We start from the raw sequence: 19,696 nt of genomic DNA on the forward strand, positions 1-19,696 counted from the left end.
CAGAACGCTCCTGTGTAATAAGGCTCTTTATAGAAGGCATTAAGTCGGGTCTGGCTTGGAGTGCCGACGCAGCCGCAATTAATTCCTGCCTGGGCAATAGCCATGTTACAGACCTCGCGGGCTCTGTGGGGACAGGAACGGGCCGGCACATGCCGGTTTTACATCTGGCTGGTTTATTAGATTAGATGTGCCTAAGCTCCCTGAGGGCAGGAGCTGTGTTTTATAGACCCCTGTCCCTCCTAGCTGTGATGAGGTGCACAATCAACTCTCACTGAATTAATCTGGGTGGAGTTGAAGTGAAGGGTTATTGTTTGTGTACCTGCTCTGATTTTCTGGATGGCGTCCTCACCTGAGGAGGACCTGAGCCCATCCAGCCTCTACAGACCCACTAACCAATATGGCACACTAGCCGGCCACCACAGGGCTGGTGGGCCAGAACAAAACCTTCATTTCCTGGGGCCTCAGTTTCCATGGAGGTACTGTGGGACAGTGGTGGTCCCCTAAGGATGAGCAAAGGACGCTGGGAGGACATTCGCAGGACGTTCGTGGAACTCACTCCTTGGCACGCGTCTTCCCTGCCAGACACTCACGGGCACACACCTGAATCAGTCATTCACTCATTCATTCATTCAGTCAACAAATATCAAATCTCCTTGACGCTAAGATGCAGTTTTTCCACATCACACTTTGTCTGAAACCAGGATGCTTTGGTCAGAATCCTACTGACATCTTTGATTCAACAACATACAGCAGAGGTCCATAAACTAAGGCCCACAGCCCAAATCCGGCCCATCACTTGTGTTTATAAATAAAGTCTTATTGGAACACAGCCATGCCCACTTGTACACATGAGCCCACAGCTGCTTATGCACTTCCAACAGCAGAGATGACAGTCGCAACAGAATCTGTGTGGTCCCCAAAGCCAAAAGTGTTCACCAGCCCGCCCTTGACAGAACAAGGCTGCCGACCCCTTTCATCTGGTCATTGTGAAGTACCTGCAGGGGTATGTGTCCGTGTAGTGGTTAGACGCCAGTATGGTGGCTTCAGGGACATGCAGAACTGGGCTGGAATCCCACGTCCACCTCTGGCCAGCGGTGTATCCTCTGGCAAGTTGCTCTCTCAGCTGTAGATTCCTGGTCTGTAAAATGAGGACACAGTGAAGAATAAATAACATTTGGGTGCCTGCCATATGGTAGTCACTCATTAATGGTAGTTCTCTCTTTTTCTAGTATTATTAGGATTGCTAGCCAGGCATGGGGCTGTAAAGGTCTGGGAGTTGAATCATGGACAAAACAAGCTCTCTGCCTTTAAGATGAACTTTACAACCTGGTTGCAAGAGAGGGGGAATAGGAAAATGTAGTACGGATGGATAAATCCTAAGTAGAGGATCTGAGGGTCTGGGGAACACAGAGGCAGCACCTAATCCAGCTGGTGGGTAAGTCAGGGAGGGCTTCCTGGAGGAGGTGAGGTGTACGCTCCAATCTATTAGGTTGGTGCAAAAGGAATTGCAGTTTTTGCAATTATTTTTAACCTTTTAAACCACAATTCCTTTTGCACCAACCTAATAAGCGATGCCTAGGAATGAAGCAGTGCTCAAGCTAAGAGCAGGGGTCTCGAGAATCTGTCAGTCCTGGGTTGATTCCCCACTCCAATACTTCCTGGCTGTACAGTCTTAATTAAGTCTCTTAACCACTCTGTGCTTCTGTTTCCTCAGTTGTAAAATACGGGTGATGACACGACAATGACGACGACCACTACTGCTGGCAATAACAACACCTCCCCCTCAGGAGGCAGGACAGCAGTTCCTTAACAAACGCCTGTCAGTCGTTTTCTGTTTGCCTGGCTCTGGGAATAAAGTAGAAAACAGACATTTGCCTCGTCCTCGGGAAGGGAGGGAAAGTGCAAACAAATGAGTAAAGAAATATACAACCATAAATTGGGATAAACGCTCTATAAAACAGACAAAGTACAGAGATAGGGTGGGGAGTCACGGGTGAGGTGAGGTCGGGGACAACAGACCTGGGGGTGAGAACCCTGAGAACAGTGCTGGGTTCAGAGTTCACAGCGGCAGGTTTAGCTCAGCCCCCAGCCCGGGCAGCACCCCTGACCACGGCACCCCCTGCCCCGAGCCCTTGGTGGTCAGGACAGTGAGCCTAGCTCGGTGCTTCACTCTCATCCGTCTCACTGCCCCCACTGACTGGAGGTCCCTAACCAGTGACTCAGGAGTGACATCCAGCCCACAGACAAAGTTTGTTTGTCCTGCCTGCAAAATGCTTTTTTGTCCCCCAAAATTTGACTTTGCTGATAGAAATTTGAAATTAAGAGATAACTCATAAAAACCCCCATTCCCAGTGTCTACCAAAAAAACTGCAAGATCCAACCACCCTGGGCCACTTTCCCTTGTGGAATGAACAAGCTGACTTGCCACACTCTCCACCTGTCCCTTATGTCGCACCCCCATTGAGCTCTCACTTGTTACCTGATTGGCCCCTTTAGGCACCTACACCAGGGGTTGGGAATTCTGTGGGAGCAGGCGTGTGCTGGATCTGTTCCGATGGCCCCATGGAGCATGTCCGTCCTTCCCCACCTTGCTCTGGACCCCAGGAGGCTGCTTTATAGGGACAGTCAACAGGCCCTGTGCCCTCGGCTTCTGGGTCATTAGGCCAGAAGAGCACCTGCAGGAGACCTGGGGGGTTTACTCTGCTTGGTCTGTTGCCACCAGCTAGCACAGGCTCTGGGTCTCTTTCCTAAACACCCTGCCTCATTGCTTTTCCTAAAGCCTGCCCATACCACACACCCTTGAAAGAGTCGCTTTATCAGATCCTCTCAAACACTGCTCTTCCTGCCTGCCTCTGATCCCTGGGGTTTGGCACGTGCTGCATACTGAGCGCAGAGATGCAAAATGAAGGCATGGATTGCCGCAGTGCTCTCCGGGCTGCTCCCGAAGGCTCGGAGTCCTCAGCAAAGGAGCTGGTCACCTGTAGATCCTCCCTCACCCCAAGGACCCCCCTCCCACCTTATGCACTGAGGGCTGGGCCCCCCATAAACATTATCATCCCAGAAATTACACCACCTTCGTTTCCCAGAAATCATCAGGCCACTTCAAATGCAAGTCTCATCATCTCTGTAAGAGCATAAACATAGCGTGTTTTCAACCATGTTGGGATTCTGGGCCAGAGCTCATTACTGGGTCTCTGGGAGGACGTAACATCTGCCATCAGGTATTTTACCATGGCCACAAAAAGCCATGGGCAGTTGTCATCAAAGCAGTGGCTTTTGTTGGGTGACAAGTGAAGGGTATCACACTGGCAGAGAGGTCCAGGCATCTGGCCTGGCTGGGTGACTGCCTACACCTTCAAAGAAACAGAGAGATGAGCACTCCTGACCTGCACCCACCTTGGGCATGCAGAGAGGGACTGGGTCCTCGTCAGAGCCCACCGCCTTCAGTCCACACACGCTGGCAATTCACCTTGCTGTGGTGTGTCGAGCGCCTCCTGCATGGGCACTGTGTTATGTCCAATTGACGGAAGAGTGAACCGAGGCTCAGAGACGACAGGCTCTCTCCTGGAATTGCAGAGCTAGCTGGAAGAAGAGTGAAGGGTGAGACCGCACCCCCAGCCTGTAACCATCATCACCGCTGGCCATGATAACCCTGATATCGGAGGGTGCCAGCCCAGGAAGTGCCAGGCATGGCCTCAGGGATGTTGGGGGTCTGCTTAGAGACCCCGCCTGGCCTGCCCATGCTGACAGAAGACAGCAGACTGCAAGGCAGAGAGGCGCCTGTGGGTCACATGAGCCATCTGTATCACCTACTTTGCTGAGGCTCCTTGGATGACCTTGGAGAATTGATGGACATAAATATGAGGCCAGCCTGGTGTGGGGAACATGAAATTCTGACATGAAATAACCTGAGTGGAGCAGCTGCTCCATTTTTGTGGGAGCAGCACGTGAAAGGAAGCACGAGCTCGGAGCACAGGTCCTGCAAGGCGTCTCACAGAGGACGTGCACTGTTCTGGGAGCCCAGAACAGCCTCACACTACACATTTATTGAGCACATACTAAGTCCCAGCTTGTGCTATGTGCTGGGGCTAGAGATACGCAGACAGAGTCCCTGCCCTCCGAAAGCTCACGGTCATGTGTGGGAACACCGACAAGAGGCTAAAGTACCATTCATGCCATGGCAACCCAAAGAGGGTGTGACCACCAAACAACCTCAGTGTCCCAGTGCCTCCCTCATGATCCAGGCCCCGTGGGGACACCTACTCAAAGATGTGCATTCCAAACAGCCAAACTTATTAAAGAAACAAAAAAAGAACCCCACTCTTTAACTTGCATCTTTTGATAGAACAATAAAAATGGCACTGAAGGAAGCCTCAATTCACAGAGCGACTTTTTTTTTTTTTTTGGTCTGAGACCTGTATTTAGACAGTTTGTACCAAGTGGAGACTATCATGGAGCGTTAGTTTGGGGTCGAAATTCCTAATATGGATACTAAAGAGTTAACGTGTCCACAAGAAATTGTAGCCTGCATTGCCGCTAAGAAGGAGGCAGATGAGTGAAATGTCAGACCCCAGCTTCCGGCTGCAACCGGTGAGCGTCGGGAAGTGAGAAGGCCTTTGGTGTCATGGCTGACTTCTGCAGAGCAATTCGGTCGAACTTGTATCTAAATCTCCTAAGTGTTTACTCTGAAATAAAAGCTGTGGCATCCAGGGAGCTCTTGCTGACCCCGGAAAATCGGAGAAACATTTCTTATGTGCTGTTTCCTCTCCCAGCCTGCATTTCCTTCAGAGACTCATTTGCTTGATCACTACAACATTCACTCTTTCCCCAACCCCACAGAGGCTTTTCTTCTTCCGCTTTCCCTTCTCTTCTAGTTCTTTTTCATAGAGGTGTGCAGCCTCTCTCCCCAAGGAAAGGAAGGAGTCCCTTTTCTCCTCCCTGCCCCTGACTTTCTCAGCTCCCCCTCTGAATCCTGGCATATAGGAAGACAACCGTACCTCTCAGTTGACTGGGCCAAGTTCCAGTTTGCCTGTTACCCTAGAATAACTTTTAATAGCCCCCCCCAAAAGTGTTCCAGTTTGAGCAACAAACCACATGGTCTTTCTGTCAATCTATCACCTCCTTGGTGAGGCCTGTCACCCCCAAGACCCTCTCTAAGTAGCCCCCTGATGTTCTCTTTTTAGATAGCCTGCTTTTTTCCCTCATGGGGTATCTTACTTTGAAATTTACTATTTTGTTTGAGAGCAAGGAATCTTGCTTTCAAGATTTCCCTCCTACACTAGGACACACAGTGCTTGGGGCATAGTAACTAAGGACTTAAGTGATGAATGGAAGAAAGGAGGGATAGATGGTAGGATGGATGGATGATGGATAGATGGATGGATGGGTGGATGATGGATGGATGGATGAATGGATGGATGGATGGATGGATGGATGGATGGATGGATGGATGATGGATGGATGAATGGATGGATGGATAGATGGATGGATGAATGGATGGATGGATAGATGGATGGATGGATGGATGGATGGATGGATGGATGGATGGATGGATGATGGGATGGTGGGATACATGGTGAGATTGTGGAAAGAATGGTGGGAGGGATAGATGAATGGATGGGTGTTAGGGAAACAAATTAGGAACCCATTGCAATCATCCGAGTGAGAGAGGGTGGTGACCTGGATGGAGATGAGGAGAGAGAAAAGTGGATGATTTAGAGAGTTATTCTGGGCTGTAGTCTGCCGACCCTGCTCTAGGACAGAGAACAGAAATTTCTTAGGTGTATATTTTACCTCAAATATCAGTTGTCAGATTTGTACACATCAAAGAGTTAGAAATGAGGCCATTCTAGCAGTCTGTGTGGTGGCTCTGGTGTTTTCTGTGAACCGATGTGCAAGGAATTCTCTCCGTGGTGTTTCTCTTTATGAGATACTGAGGTGGGTTTCTGATCGAATGTGAAGGCTCCAAATTGTTGCGTCCATGGAGAGCATGACTTCCTCCCCTCTTTCAGCATCTTTTAGGAAAAACAAACCATTCTTTCTGCTGGGTGAGCAGGAAGGGCAGCCATGGGCAGAGAGAGACAGGTCATCTCCTCAATTACTCCAACCGGCTGCCACTTTGGACCTGCATTTGTCCTGGAATTACATTGGTCATGTGAATAAATGTGATTTTCAGCAGAAAGAAAGTTCAGATGTGTTCCTCAGATGAGCCTGTTGCTTCTGGACACCAGTAGTTAAGCATCTTAGAAACCTTTTCCAGAGGGCAGGGGTGGCGAGGCTACTCTGCCTAAATCTTACACCTTCTGCCCTCTTTCCACTGAGCCAGTGGCCTCCACACTCATTGCCGCGTAGGTAGCATGAAGCAATGGGGTGGGGGAGGGAGCACTGAAAATGGATTTTTTGGAACTGTCAGTGCATTTATAACAGAATTGTAACTGTATAATGTTATTGTATCATTTAACTGACATGTCTACTTTGGAATGTTTATAACTACCGTAAATCAAGAGGCCGCCAAGCCAGGGCAGCGGCCACACGTAGACATTCCAAGGAAAACGTATAAAATAAATAAAACAATCACACAGAATCAACATTCCATTCCCGGCTAGAAAACGGAAAATGTAATGGCTCCTGCATGCATGCAAGCGCCCAAAAATGAGTTTGCTGGGAGCCCAGGCGGCGGGGGCCTCCTTGCTAGCTTTCAATAAAGATGTCAAGAGAGAGAAAAAGTTATTAAGGCAATAAGAACACAATGGCTGACCCAGGAGAGCAGCCCCGGCGCTGCCGCCTGGCTTCTCGGCACTGTCACTGGTACTCCCGTGTGGGGGCAAACTGATTCTAGACCTACAGTCTGTGACTGCCTGCTTTGGGGAGGGGCTGGGCCATCACAACAGTTGTGTTATTTTCCTATTGATGACTTCTGTCCCATTTACATTATAAAGATGTGCTACCCCCAAGGCATACAATTCTGTGGATTTACAAATGGCTTGATTTCTGACCTTAGTGATTGTTTTAGGGTTTAAAGTATTTTTACATCTTGCCCAGCAGTTTGTAAAATACACAGCAAAATGAATTCTGACTAGATAAACATCTGGTCATTAAAACCACGCTGGCCCTTGGTGTGAACTCAGTAGCTCTGTCGCTCTCCTGGATTCGTCAGCACGTTTGAGACACACCTGGGACATTTCTTGACCCCCGCCTACCCCCACCCCCCTCCAGCTCAGTCAGAGCTATGAGTCCTAAAACTGTATTTTTTTTTTTTTTGTAAGTATTTGCAAAACCCTTTTGAGCCAACTTCCCCGTCTTAGGGCCTTTGAGGTAGAATGTACAAGCTTGGGTAATAAAAACTATCAAAAGTTAAAAATTAATAACACCAGCGATAATCACATCTGGGGGGACATGGAAGCAGCTTTTTCTTTCTCCCAGGAGAGGGTGTGCGCTTTCTGACAGTGCTGAGAGCAAGTGGCCAAGACGGTACCCATAAAATATTCGAGAGACTAGTGAAAGGTATTTCTAGACACTCCTTTGGAGTTTAGTTTTTCTTTGCTCATCACATCAGGAAAATGGACAGACTTTGGATTTTCCAGAGCTCAGATTTGGGAGCAGGAAAGGAGGAAATGCATCCCCCCCCACCACCTCTTTGATGGCCTGGCGAAAGTTTAGACCAAAAAAGGTCCCAAATACATAGAAAAGAGAATTTTCAGAGGGAGCGGGAACTAATATAACAGTGGGCACATCATAGCCCTGTCAGCCTCTTGGTGGGCGGAGCATCTTCTTCCCTGGACCTTAATTTCAGAAGGAAAGAAACAGAATCTGCAAACTCCTGGTTTAGAATTCACATTTTTAGCCCAGGACAGAAATGCAAAGGACAAATACAAATATTTGATCAAATTGGGCTTCTTTCTTGGTACTTTTAAAACCAAGTTGGTTCTGAGAGTTTCTCCAGGCCTCTGTTGGTTTGGGTTTCGAACGCGGGCTAGGGCAGGAGCCTGAAGGACAGAGGGACAGGTGGCCTGTACCCTGGGGGCTTCTCAAGTGACAATTCAAGTAACAGATCCACTCTCTCCCTGCACCAGCCCTTCCTCAAATGCCCTTGAACGGAAAAGAAATTCTGCCTGAATAGCATCCCATTGCTAAACAAAATAAGAACTTAGATGGCAGGATTCCAGGTGTTGGTATTTGTATTATTGGATCATAATTACAGTTCAAAGAAATCACCGCAAAAAAAAAAAGTGCTACCAGGAAGTTAGAGCTGTTTTCCCTTCTTTGTCCTTTGTCTGCCGCCTTGAGGGGCCCTCAGTGATTTATTATTTCGGGGACCTCAGAGGGGACACAGCACTGGCTCTCTGTAAAGGTCACACGGTTAGTGCAGACTTTATCTGGTTCACAAGTTGCCCTCGGCCACCAAGGGGAAACTGCCGGTGAAGTTAATGGACACCCAGCACCGGGTGGGTCTGGGAGCCGCCGCTGGAACCTGGGAGGAAATTGGCCTTGCAGTGACCCGAGTTTTCCACCAGCAGATTTTCTGCCCCCACTCCAGAAGAGGACATGGGTGTTTTCATAACGTTTACAGTTCTGATCCCACCCCCCTCTCCCAGATGAAATCCTGGAGATTCATTCTCCATGGAGTGATGCCTTTTATAAAAGTCATGTAGCTTGGGCCTTTGTTTTATTCCCATAGAGGGTGGGGATGGGAGAGATGTCAAGCATCTCGGTGGCCATCCCAACACACAAGCTGAGGTCCCCAAGGTGCCTGAGTTGGAGTTCGGAACCTGTTTCGTGTGACCAGCCGGGTGGACATAGGTAAATGAAAATCCAATGGGTAACTCCAAGTGGTCCCTACGGTGCCACTTAGAGGCGGAGTGTCCTAATGCCACTAAGAAACCCACGGGGTGACCCAGGGTTGAACCTGTTGCCACCCCTGTCCTATGTGAGAGGCTTCTTTGTGACCTTGGAGCAGGGATTCTTGTCTACACTGACTGGCCCCAAGACCCACAATTTAGACGCTTTTAACGGCAGACAACAGAGCAAACAGCAGGAGCATTTTGTGTCTGAGAAGGTCAGGGGCCCCCAGGCCCCCCAAACTTCTCTTCCATGTAACTTCTCTCTGGTTAAAGGGATGAAACCTGGCAGGTCGAGGTGACCATGAGCAGCCAGCTTGGGGTTGTGGTTCCTAAGCAGACAGCAAAGGGAAGTGGTGTGAGAGGTACATGGTTTTGGGAAACCGTCCTCAGTCCCATTAAAGAAAATGCCCAGAAACACCAAACACAGAGTCTGACCCTTCCTACCCATTTAGGAAAGAGAAGTAAGGAAGGGCACAGACTGAGTCCTGCCGGCCTGCGGGTCTGCACGAGGGCTCCCCGAACCCCGGGGCTGGCAGCCGCTCCTGTACCTATGCTGGTCCCACCAGCCCCGGGCACACACCGGGTGCAGCTTTCAGGAGGCTGCTGCACCTAGACAACGTGGGCAGAGGAACGGGCCGGGATAAGTTCAATTACAGTGACTGACTGTCTCCAGCTCTGTATTAATCTTTCAAAACGGCTTCGCTCTGGAGGCAAGGTATTAGATGGCTCGGCCAACTCCTTAAAAACGTTCCTCTTTCTCTACAGAACATCAAGTGAGATTTCAAGGGGGCATACTTCATAACCCAAGTATGTTTTCCTTAGGGCAATAAACCACGACTAAATTTACTCTCCCCCTTCCCTGCATACCACCCCCCCCAACCTTCCAAGACTTCTAGCCAAAACCTTCATCTATTTTTCAGAGAAATAACAACAACAAAAATCCTCTAGGTGTTTTCTTCAAGTGCAGTAAAGGTCTCTCCTGGGTGGCAGAAGGAAAGTTGGGCAAACTTTATAAATCTAGAGGGAGTGCTGTTTTGGCAACGCTAAGGGGCTGAGTGGGGTTTTTCTGTTGGTGTTACTTCACCAGCACCACAAGGAGCTCCCCCAGTGTGCAGAGGGGTGAGTGGGTGCCCCTCTGCCACAAAAGTAGACAGACTGGCTTGCCTAGTTCCTGGGTGACTACCCCCTCCTCCAGGGCGCCCACCAAGCAGGGCAAAGAGTGGGGGAGAGTTGGGGTGCGATGGGGGAAGGGAGTTAGATAGAAACCAAGAATTGGTGGTCATGCTTGTCCTCAACTCTGGGACCCAAAGAAGGTAGACCCAGTTGTATTTTTCACCAGCTGGGAAGGAGCGATTAACCAAGTGAAAAACTTAGTTGAGACATGTACGTGTCTTAACCTGTACCACCTTCCTGGAGAAGAAGTAACAAGCATGAAAACCTATGGAATGTCCCACGTTCAATGGAATGAGGACCATGCCAAGGGGACATCTCAGTCGCAGGGGAGGGTGGCAGGCGGGACTTTCTGGGGGAGGAGCAGAAGTCTTGGGAGGCCATAGCGCTGTGGCCAGAGGAGTAGCCAGGGGTCTGTCCCCTGCTCCCTGCAGAGCAGCCAGGACTCGCCCAAGGTCACAAAGTGAATCAGGAACAAACAGTAAGCTCCTGGCTCTGTCCCTAATAAGCAGAATTCTATAAAAAAGAAGAAAATGACTCTGGGGATTTGAGCAACGAAGCCAGGCTATAAATCCACACTCCACACAGCTGCCAGTCGCTCTTCCTGAAATGCAAATGGGTGCTGCCAAGCGGCAATGTGATACCCTTCAGGGGTATCCCAGCACCCTGGGGACAAAGACCCGAGGCCTCAGCCCAGCCACGGGGCCAGATGGTCTGCAGCCCAATGACATCTGGACCCCATGCCAGCCCCGGCCCCCACCCCTGCTGTTGACACCCCGGGCACACAGGCCTTCTTGGAGTTCTTTCTCTCTCTCTCTCCCCCTGTCTCTGCCTGTCTGCTCTGTTTCTCTCTCATCTAGAAATTAATTTCTTCGTGCAACAAAGATTTCCAAGCATCAATTTTATACCTAGCCCCAGGCTAAGCACCAGGGATACCACGGTCTGCCTGTCCTCCCAGAGCTTCCAGTGAGGTGGGGGTGACAGAAGTTAACCAAATAGTCCACAAATACTTTAACTGTAAAACTATATACGTCTACATATCTTAAAGTGCCAGCAAAGTACAGGGGACTGGAGGGCATTGAAGAAGCCCTGCATTAGAGGGGGTGGGGGAGACTTCCCTGAGAAAGGGAACTTTGGGGACTAAAGGGTGACCATGAGGATGTCAGGGGTCTTGGTCTGGACATGTGAGGACAGGAGATGTGCAGAAACTTGCCCAGTCACAATCTAGTAAGTGGCAGAGCTGGGATTTGAACCCGAGACTTTGGGACTACAGCGGCGGCTGTCCATGCTTGCCCCTCCTGCTTCTGCCCCCTGCACCTGGCGCACCAAACGAGCTCACAATAAGCGCTAGACAGAATGAGGGCTAATGAATGCACAACCATGGCCACGCTGGGGCTCACGGCCTGGGGGATGGCTGGGCCTTAGTTCAGGGGCCGTGCTGTCCCAGCCTGAGAGATGCACCGGTCAAGGCAGGGAAGCTCAAAGCCTTCCGAGGCCGGAGAAGAAAGGTCTGTCTCAACTAATTGCCTGCCCAGCTGAGAAGTCATGCGGCCACCGTGTGCCCAGAGGTGGGATGGGCACTTTAAGGGCATGTGGACCAGCTCTTGAGGACATTAAAGGACATGCTGTAACCCTCCCACACGGGAGGGTTTCGATCAGAAGGAGGGCTTAGAGGGAAGACGATATGTCAAGACTGTAAATTTGGGGGGTGAGGGAGGTGGGGAACAGACAAATAGAAAGAGAAGTCAGAGGAAAACCCAGAACATACATCCTCCCCCCTCGAGAGCCAGGTGAGCCAGACCTGGCTGGGTTTGACCAAATGAGCAGGGCCTGACAGGGGCCCCTTCGTGTCAATGATACCAGGATGCAAGCAGCCACCAGAAATGGAGGGGTGTCACTGGAAACACCGAGTGCCGCCTGAAGACCAGCAGCGTCCATCATGGGGGACAGTGAGGTGGAGCTCAGGGACAGGGGGTATGACCTGGGCAGCCACGGGGAGCCCCACACTCAGACAGGTCCACCCTCGGTTTAACATTCTGCTATCCCCGCCTTGAAATTCTTCATATTTTTTGAAACAAACAAGCCCACACTTTCAGTTCACACTAGGCCTTGCAAATTCTGTAGCCGGTCCTGCTCAGGAGGCAGCAGACAAAGGACAGCGGCAGGTGCGGGCGCCAGTAGTGTGTTCAGACACCTTGGGTCCTGCCATCTGCTTGGCACCTTCCTGGTGTGGCTGTGGGAAGCGTGGGCTCCTCAGGTGTATTTGACCCCACACGGCTATGGGACGTGCTTGGAAAGTGGTGGAGCATATTTACCCTGGCTTTTGTCACTTAGCTCAAGTTAATACTAATTGTGGCCATTTACTCCCACTGAGAAAGGCTCTGCCCTCCCAGAGGGGAGCAGAGGAGGGAAAGAGAGCAGCAGGCTTCGAGAAGCCCTCATCTCCTTGGAAAAAAAATCCCCGCAAACAGCAGCAGGGAAGCTGGAAGGGGCCCTCATCTGTCCAGTGCCTGAGGCCGCCCACGCCTCCTGCAAGGGGAGGGGGTTCGGCCTCCAGCCAGCAGCCCTTACTTAGCGTGTCCTTGATTTGCAGTGTTTGCTTCCCGACAGCTCCGATGTGAGTAGGGGACACACAGTGGAGCGTCACGCCTTTCAGTGGGGTCAAAAGCAATGCCTTGACCTGGCATCCCAGGCCCAGCACAACCTGGCACTAAATTCACTGTACAGCTGGGACTGCAGGGTCTTAGGGGAAAGGTGTATTTGACTTTGGAACAAACTGCCGACCTGTTTTCCAAAGTGGCTGGATGAGCGTTCTGGGTGTTCCTCGTACTCACCGGGGCTTGATAATGTCAGCATTTTCAGTTTTCGTTTTTAAGCTATGCTCTATCTTGGTGAATATTCCACAGGGATTTAAAAGAAAGTATATCCTGCTGTTGGGTGGGGCGTTCCCAACAGTGCGCATCTAAAAATGTCAATTAGACCAAGTTGGTTGGTAATGTTGCTCGGGTCTCCTATATCCTTACCAATTTTCTTTCTACCTCTATTAATTTAGGGATGTTGACATTTCCACCTATAATTTTGGATTTGTCTATTTCTCCTTCCAATTGAAGCTTTTTTTTTCCCCCCAGGTATTTTGAATCTCTATAATTTATGTGTCTGTATTTAGGACTGTCATGCCTTCTTGTGAATTGACTCCTTTATCATAGAATGTCTCCTTTTAGCTCTGGTAATATTCCTCATTCCGTTTTCTACTTCTTATAGCCACTTCAGCTTACTTACTTCTTTCTTCTATTTCTCGTATATCTTCCTTAACTTGTCTGTCTTCATAATTAAAGTGGCTTTCTTGTAGACAGCATGTAGTTGAGTCATGCTTTTTTACCCAATCTCATCATCTCTGTCTTTTAATTGTTATATTTTGACCATTTGCATTTAATGTTATCGATATGGTTGGGTTTATGCCTACTATCTTGCTTATGTATTTTAATGATTCCATTTTATTTCCATTATTGGATCATAAGCTAGGCCTCTTCTTTTCACTTTTATAAATTTGAATCTTTAACTTACCCAAATCTTCCTTCAGATAGTATTATGCCACTCACATATAATGTAATAACCTTATAATAATAGACTTCCATTGCCCCCCTTCTCACCATTTGTGCCTCTGTGGTCATATATTTTACTGTTACATATTCTAAAACCCACTACACATTGTTACTGTTCATGTTTTAAACAGTCAACTACCTTTTAAAATAATTTTTATATGAGAAATAAATGTCTTTATATTTACTCACATATTGGCCATTCATTCCTGTTTGTAGATCTAAGTTTAGAGCTGGCTCTAAGAACTTTCTTTAATACTTCTTTAGTGTAGATCTGCTACTGAGGGATACTACCAGCTTCTTACTGCTCCCAAAAGTCTTCATTTTCGCCACCATTTCACCCAGATGTTTTTGTTGGGTACAGAATTCCGTTGGACAACATTGTCCAATATTTGACTGATTTTTTTCCCCAGAACTTTAAAGATGTCATTCCATCATCATTCTCTGGCTTAAAAACATATTTTTGTGGGTTTTCTTGTTCCTCTGTACATAATGTATGATATTTCCCTGTATATTTACATTTTTTTCTCTTCATTACTGTTTTTTAGCAATTTGATTTGGCATATGTCAGTGTGGAGTTTTTGTGTGTGTGTGTTTACCCTGTTTACCCTGTTTGTGGCTAGCTGAGTTTCTTGGATCTGAAGATTTATAGCATTCATCAACTTTGTAAAATATTCAGTCATTATTTCTTCCAGTTATTTTTCTGCTCCCCCCTACTTCTCTTGTTCCCCCAAGTCCACACTCTTGGGATTGTCCCATAGGTCACTGAAAGTCTGTTCCACTTTTTCCAATTTTTTTTCCTTTGTTTTGTTTCATTTTGGATTGTTTCTGTCTCCAAGTTCACTACTCTTTTTTACTGCATTTTTCCAATCTGCTATCAATGCCGTACAGTAAATTTTACATTTCTGATATTGTAGTTTTCATTTCTAGTTCATTCATTTTACCTCTTAAATTTTTTCTTCGCTATATTCATGTTTTCCTTAAATATCACCTCTAGAAAGAAAAAAATGAGATAAAATATTCGCCCTTCACAAACGCTCAAATTCACCCTTTCACATCCCATCTCATATGAGGCCCTCTGGCAACAGCAACCATTAGCAGCCCCCAGAGACCAGTGTAATTGCAGGCCTCCACGCCAGTGCCCAGGTTGTCCGTGCTGCACAACAATACACTGATGTGTCGCGGTGCCAGCCTTTCCAGAGCCATTGCCAGTTTGAGTCAGAAGGGATCAGATAAATGATGGGGGTTAGAAGTTACAGCCTGGGAGGCCAGGACATGTCTGCTACCCCTGAGCCACGCCCTGGCTCTCACAATCCCTGAGCTGTTTGCCCATCACTGGACATGACTTCCGCCAACAGTATCCCCATGGATACTCACACGGCCGCAATGGCACGTATCCATGACTTGGCTACCTAGAAAATCCTGACCCCCTGGATCTGACGTGGGGGCCTGGGAAACAGCACCTTAGCAAGTATCCTGTGGTTCTGATGTGTACCGAAGTGAGAGAATGACCACTGTCTCTGTTCTGAGCAAGGACCTGCTTCTGGTCCCAGCTCCTGGTCCCGGCTCTCAGGTCACCCCACTTCTTGTGTGTCTCACCTTTACTTCATCTGGAAAAACCTCCCTTAGAAGGTGGTGAGAGTGGAGCCCACATCAAGCCGCCTTCTCATCCATGCCCACCTCTCTATCCTCTCCTCAGTGCTGACTCTTTCTAGTGCACATGCAGTTTGAGCATCCAATGCCATCTCTTTCTTTGTGGGGGGCTAGCCGGGGCCTCCTTGTCAGGTTGCTAAGGGACCGTTGGTAGCCATCACCACACACACCCTTGATGCATTCTGTGGGGTAGATGGAGCTGTCTTGCTTTGTAATGACACGACTGGGCTCTCACAGCAACTTAAGGACACTGGGTTGACTCAGCTCCCCCTCTGACAATGCAGGAGGCCTGATCTAGGGGGAATTCAATACTAGAAAGGGGAGGAGGAGGGCATTTTAAAACACAGCAACAAGACAGGGTAATCAAAGGCAAAACTGGAAGCCCCCAACCCACTGGCCCTCCTACTGTTCGACTGCTTTGAAAAAAGCCATCCAATAAAATCAATATGACCCATGGCGGGAGTTGAACTTCCCAGCCCCGGGGAAGGTTCCAGATGACCAGACAAGTTCCTGACAAATCAGAATTTCTCCTGCACGCTAAGTGCAGGTAGGTTTGGAGGTGAGAAAGCCATAAACCACTGTGGTGCCTTCAAAAAATGAGATGATGCACTCAAGCGATGCTGGCACAGGCGGACGGGGGATGGTTGAAATACTATATCCCCGGAAGGACCAACATGCTGCAAATCCTGTGGCCAAAGGTGGTGCAGAAAGCAAGGAAGTTATAGGAGTGGGGGCAGGGGGCTGAAATCACAGCCACTTGGACTCCGGGAACTTTTCCTTGAAGCAAATGATAACTTAATGGGGCGAAAAACTTGGGTGGTTTTAAAATTCAAGCAGAACAACTCCCCTTGCCCTGCTGCCCCTGATTGAGCCAAGGGCATGGGCAGTGGTCGCAGTTACTGATGCTGAATTCAGCCCGCGGTCCAGATCTGACAGCTTGGGGGCTGGTCACTGGGGAGGGGTGGGACCATGGAGAACAGTGACAGAGGTGGATTTAACCGGAATGATGGCAGTGACCAGCCACGTGGCCGTGACTCAGGTCCAATTTCTCCCTGTCTGCCTCTTGTCTTGGATAAACTCCATGTAGGTGACACCAGAGTGACTGCCTGGCTGCCATTTGAAGGCACTGTGACATATCATAAGCCACTCGACCCGTAAGTCAACATTTATCTGTAGGGAGCCACATTCTGCATGTGTAGAAAAGGTGAATTTTCCAGATGAGAAGGACCTTGAAGATTTTCTACTTCAGTGGTTTCTGCCCTCCTTGCTGTCCTGCGTCACTTTTGTTCTTTTCCCACCAGGCCTCACGTTTTCAAAGATTGTGTTGCCCAAACTGCCTTTGTTAAGTAATAATTAATTTGTTTCCCAATTGTTTAATTAATCAAAGACATAAATAACTGCCAACCTGAGCTTTTAATCAGTGTGTGGGCTGAGGGGTGGGGAGGGCCACAATGCTGACACTTATTAAGCACCGGCCATGCACCAGTCGCTGACAGACACTCTCCCTGTTGTCTTTCATCTCATCCACACACAACCCTTCCATGCGAGGACATGGAGGGGCAGAGAAGCCAGTCCCCTTGTCCAAGGTCACATGGGCAGTCAGAGTCACAGGGACTGCTTCTTGGGTCTGCCTGATGTCAACAGGTCCATTCTTTCCACCACCTGTTATTACCTCTGAGCCCACCCCCCTGGGGTGATGTAAACCCAGCCCAAGGCAGAGGAAAGGCATTGTAGCCAGCTTGAAATACTGAACGTGTCTCCTGTGTGGCGTTAAGACTCTTTCCACTGCAGGCAACAGAAGCCTGCTCAAACTGATGCAGAAAAAACACAGGGGGTTGGGGACCAGTTGGCTCACATAACTAGAGTCCAAGGTGGTCAAGCTTCAGGCATGGCTAGATCCAGGACAGCAAACAAAGTTGCGTGCTCTCCCCTGCCACCCTATTGTCTCCTGATTCTAATAGGTTCAGCTTCTCTTTGCCCCTGGTCTCCATTTTCTCCTGCCCCAAACATCCCCCCTAAATCCAGACTTATATATGCCACTGCCCCCCTGACATCTAAAATGCATCTCTCATCACATGGCCACAACAGAAGCCTCTGACTCACCTGTTCTCCCAGCTGTGCCTCCCCATCTTCCCCCAGACCAGGAGATGGGGCCACCTCTACCCAGCTACTCCGCCCCATTTGGACTGGTCTTTCCTTCTGCTGTCCCCACACCTGCAGACCCTGCTGGCCCCACCTCCACTGCAGATCCCAAATCCTCCTCGCCCCCCAGCTTCCCTGACTCGCCTCACCCACACCCCACTCTGGTCTGAGGCATCTGGTCCCCACAAGATTGTACCAGCCCCTCTCTGGTCCCTGGGTTTCCACTCTTATTCCCAATACCCACTCTCAACTCAGCAGCCAGAGCAAAGATTTCAAAATGAAACACAGAATTCTCACCTCAACCCGCCTAGAGCTTTTCACTACGCTTGAAATAAAATTGAAACTCCTTCCCACTGTCCACAGGCCGTATGCGATTTGGCCACAGCCACCTGAAGGGCGACTCTGTATCACTCCTTACCTCGCTCACGAGCCTCTAGCCACACTGACATTTCTGTTCTTCAAAAAGCCTCAGTTCCTATCTACCTCAGGGCTTTGCATTAGCTGTTCCATGGCTCCTCCTTTGGCTGGCCATTCATGTCTGGGCTCAAGTGTCACCTCCTCGGTCACCTTCCCTGACCAATCTGAATTGACCCTGTAGTATGTCTTAAAAGTTATTCTTGATGACAACAGTGATAACAGGATAATCATGTCAGATTAAAGCAGTGGATCTCAAACTGATTTCCACGAAATCCCCAGCCCCTAAGATGCACTTCAAAATGAGTACTCCTGCTTAATAAGTTTGAGAAACACTACATACTGTGACCGTCTAAGGCATGGCTGAGATGCCCATTGGCAAGTAACAGTGCTGAGCATTCCTGCAGCGGAACACGGCTAGCACAGCACACTTGGTGAAATGTTAGCTTAAAGCCTTCGTCATGAACTCACTCACGGAGTGGTCCTCACCTTTTAAATTGGTGAATGTCCCAAGCAGGTGAATGAGACGGTAAAGACCCCAGGCTCAAGGGCTGGGGCTGGGCAGCTGGATGTTGGCCACCTGGAGAACGTGGCTGGGAACTAGGGAGACACTGGGACCTGCCAGTCTTCCTTCCTCCTGCACCCAGGCTTTTTTTTGGGGGTGGGGGGGGGCGCAGCGGGGAGGTGTTGTCTCACTTTCCTGAGCTTTCACGACCCAAAACTGAGTCATCACACTTTATCTTCCCTTTGTTACATTGGCAAGCATTCAGATGGTTTTAGCTGTAGCTATGATACAATGCCGCAATGATAAAATACTGCCTATTCTCCTTGGAACAAGAGGTCGTGAAGAATCTGATCATTTTTCCTGAAGAAATCATCTTACATTTCAAAGTAAAGACTCTCCAGGCTGTTCAGTGACTAAAGCATACAAAAACTTAAGATGCAAAGGCTTAGACACTGCAGGAGAAATCTGCCTGTCTCCCCCTCCCCCACATCCCATAAAGGGAAGGAGGCAGTCTGTATAAACCCTGCCTGCAGGGGCTGGGAGGGAGGGTCCTAACTGAGCCACACAGACCTATGCCAATTTCTTAAATGCCCCAGCAGTCTTTGCACATGCCACTCTTTCTGTCTGGATCACCTTACCTCCACTCGGTAGAGAGGCCACTGAGCACCCTTTGGTCAGCTCAGCTGTCCCCTTCAAAGCATGGTCACTCTGACCACCCTCATCTGCTTCCTTCTTTCTTTCACAAAATTTGTTCCAACTGGAGTTATTTCATTTACTTGTGTACAGCTTTGCCCTTGCAGACTACACTCTCACAATGACCAGACCTGGATCTATATATAACTTCATATATCACCTGTCCTTCACACACTGCTTGGCACATAATAGGTGCTCAATAAAGATTTCCTTCAGTAGTGACTCCCCCAAAGTGGCATTTCCAGGCATAGTATGGGGGTGATATCTTCGAGATGGCGCCACCCACCACCTCTCAAAAATCTACCTGCACGTTGTACCACCTGCACCATCAAGGTTACTCACGGCAGCAGATGAAGTTGCTGGTGTGATAATCTACCTTTCCTCTTTCCTTCCTTTTGACCAACCACAGCTAGTGGATCTGAATATTTATTCCAGAAAGAATTTCACTTTAATCCCGAAACGGGAACTGTCCCTTGTCAAGACCCAGATTGACAGGCTGGAGCCGAGTACTCCACACTGAGGTTCCTTCTGAAGCGCCTGCGCACGCGCACGGATGGGCAGTGACATTGTCCGGAAGCCGCTGTCGTTTCCCCAGAAAGAGAAAGTGCACACCAAGCCATGGCCTTGGGTGTGTGGTTGCAGATATTTCAGTCCTGGTGGTTTAGACATTGCAGCCACTC

The 19,696-nt window shown here is 49.0% G+C and overlaps 1 long non-coding RNA gene across 1 annotated transcript in view; it reads right to left on the reverse strand.

Moving 5' to 3' along the window:
• Nucleotides 1-663: 663 nt before the first annotated feature.
• The window catches only part of LOC141568216 (uncharacterized), a 61,463-nt gene continuing 42,430 nt past the window's right edge, over nt 664-19,696 (reverse strand). Inside the window, exons 2-3 of the long non-coding RNA XR_012491264.2 lie at nt 3,397-3,582; nt 664-1,138 (exon numbers count right to left, since the gene is read on the reverse strand). This is a non-coding gene — a long non-coding RNA (uncharacterized LOC141568216). The remainder of the gene's footprint in view (nt 1,139-3,396; nt 3,583-19,696) is intronic.

Source organism: Rhinolophus sinicus, chromosome 13, assembly GCF_057876585.1.
Source record: "Rhinolophus sinicus isolate RSI-liver-muscle chromosome 13, RSI-T2T, whole genome shotgun sequence".
Classification (NCBI taxonomy): Eukaryota; Metazoa; Chordata; class Mammalia; order Chiroptera; family Rhinolophidae; genus Rhinolophus; species Rhinolophus sinicus.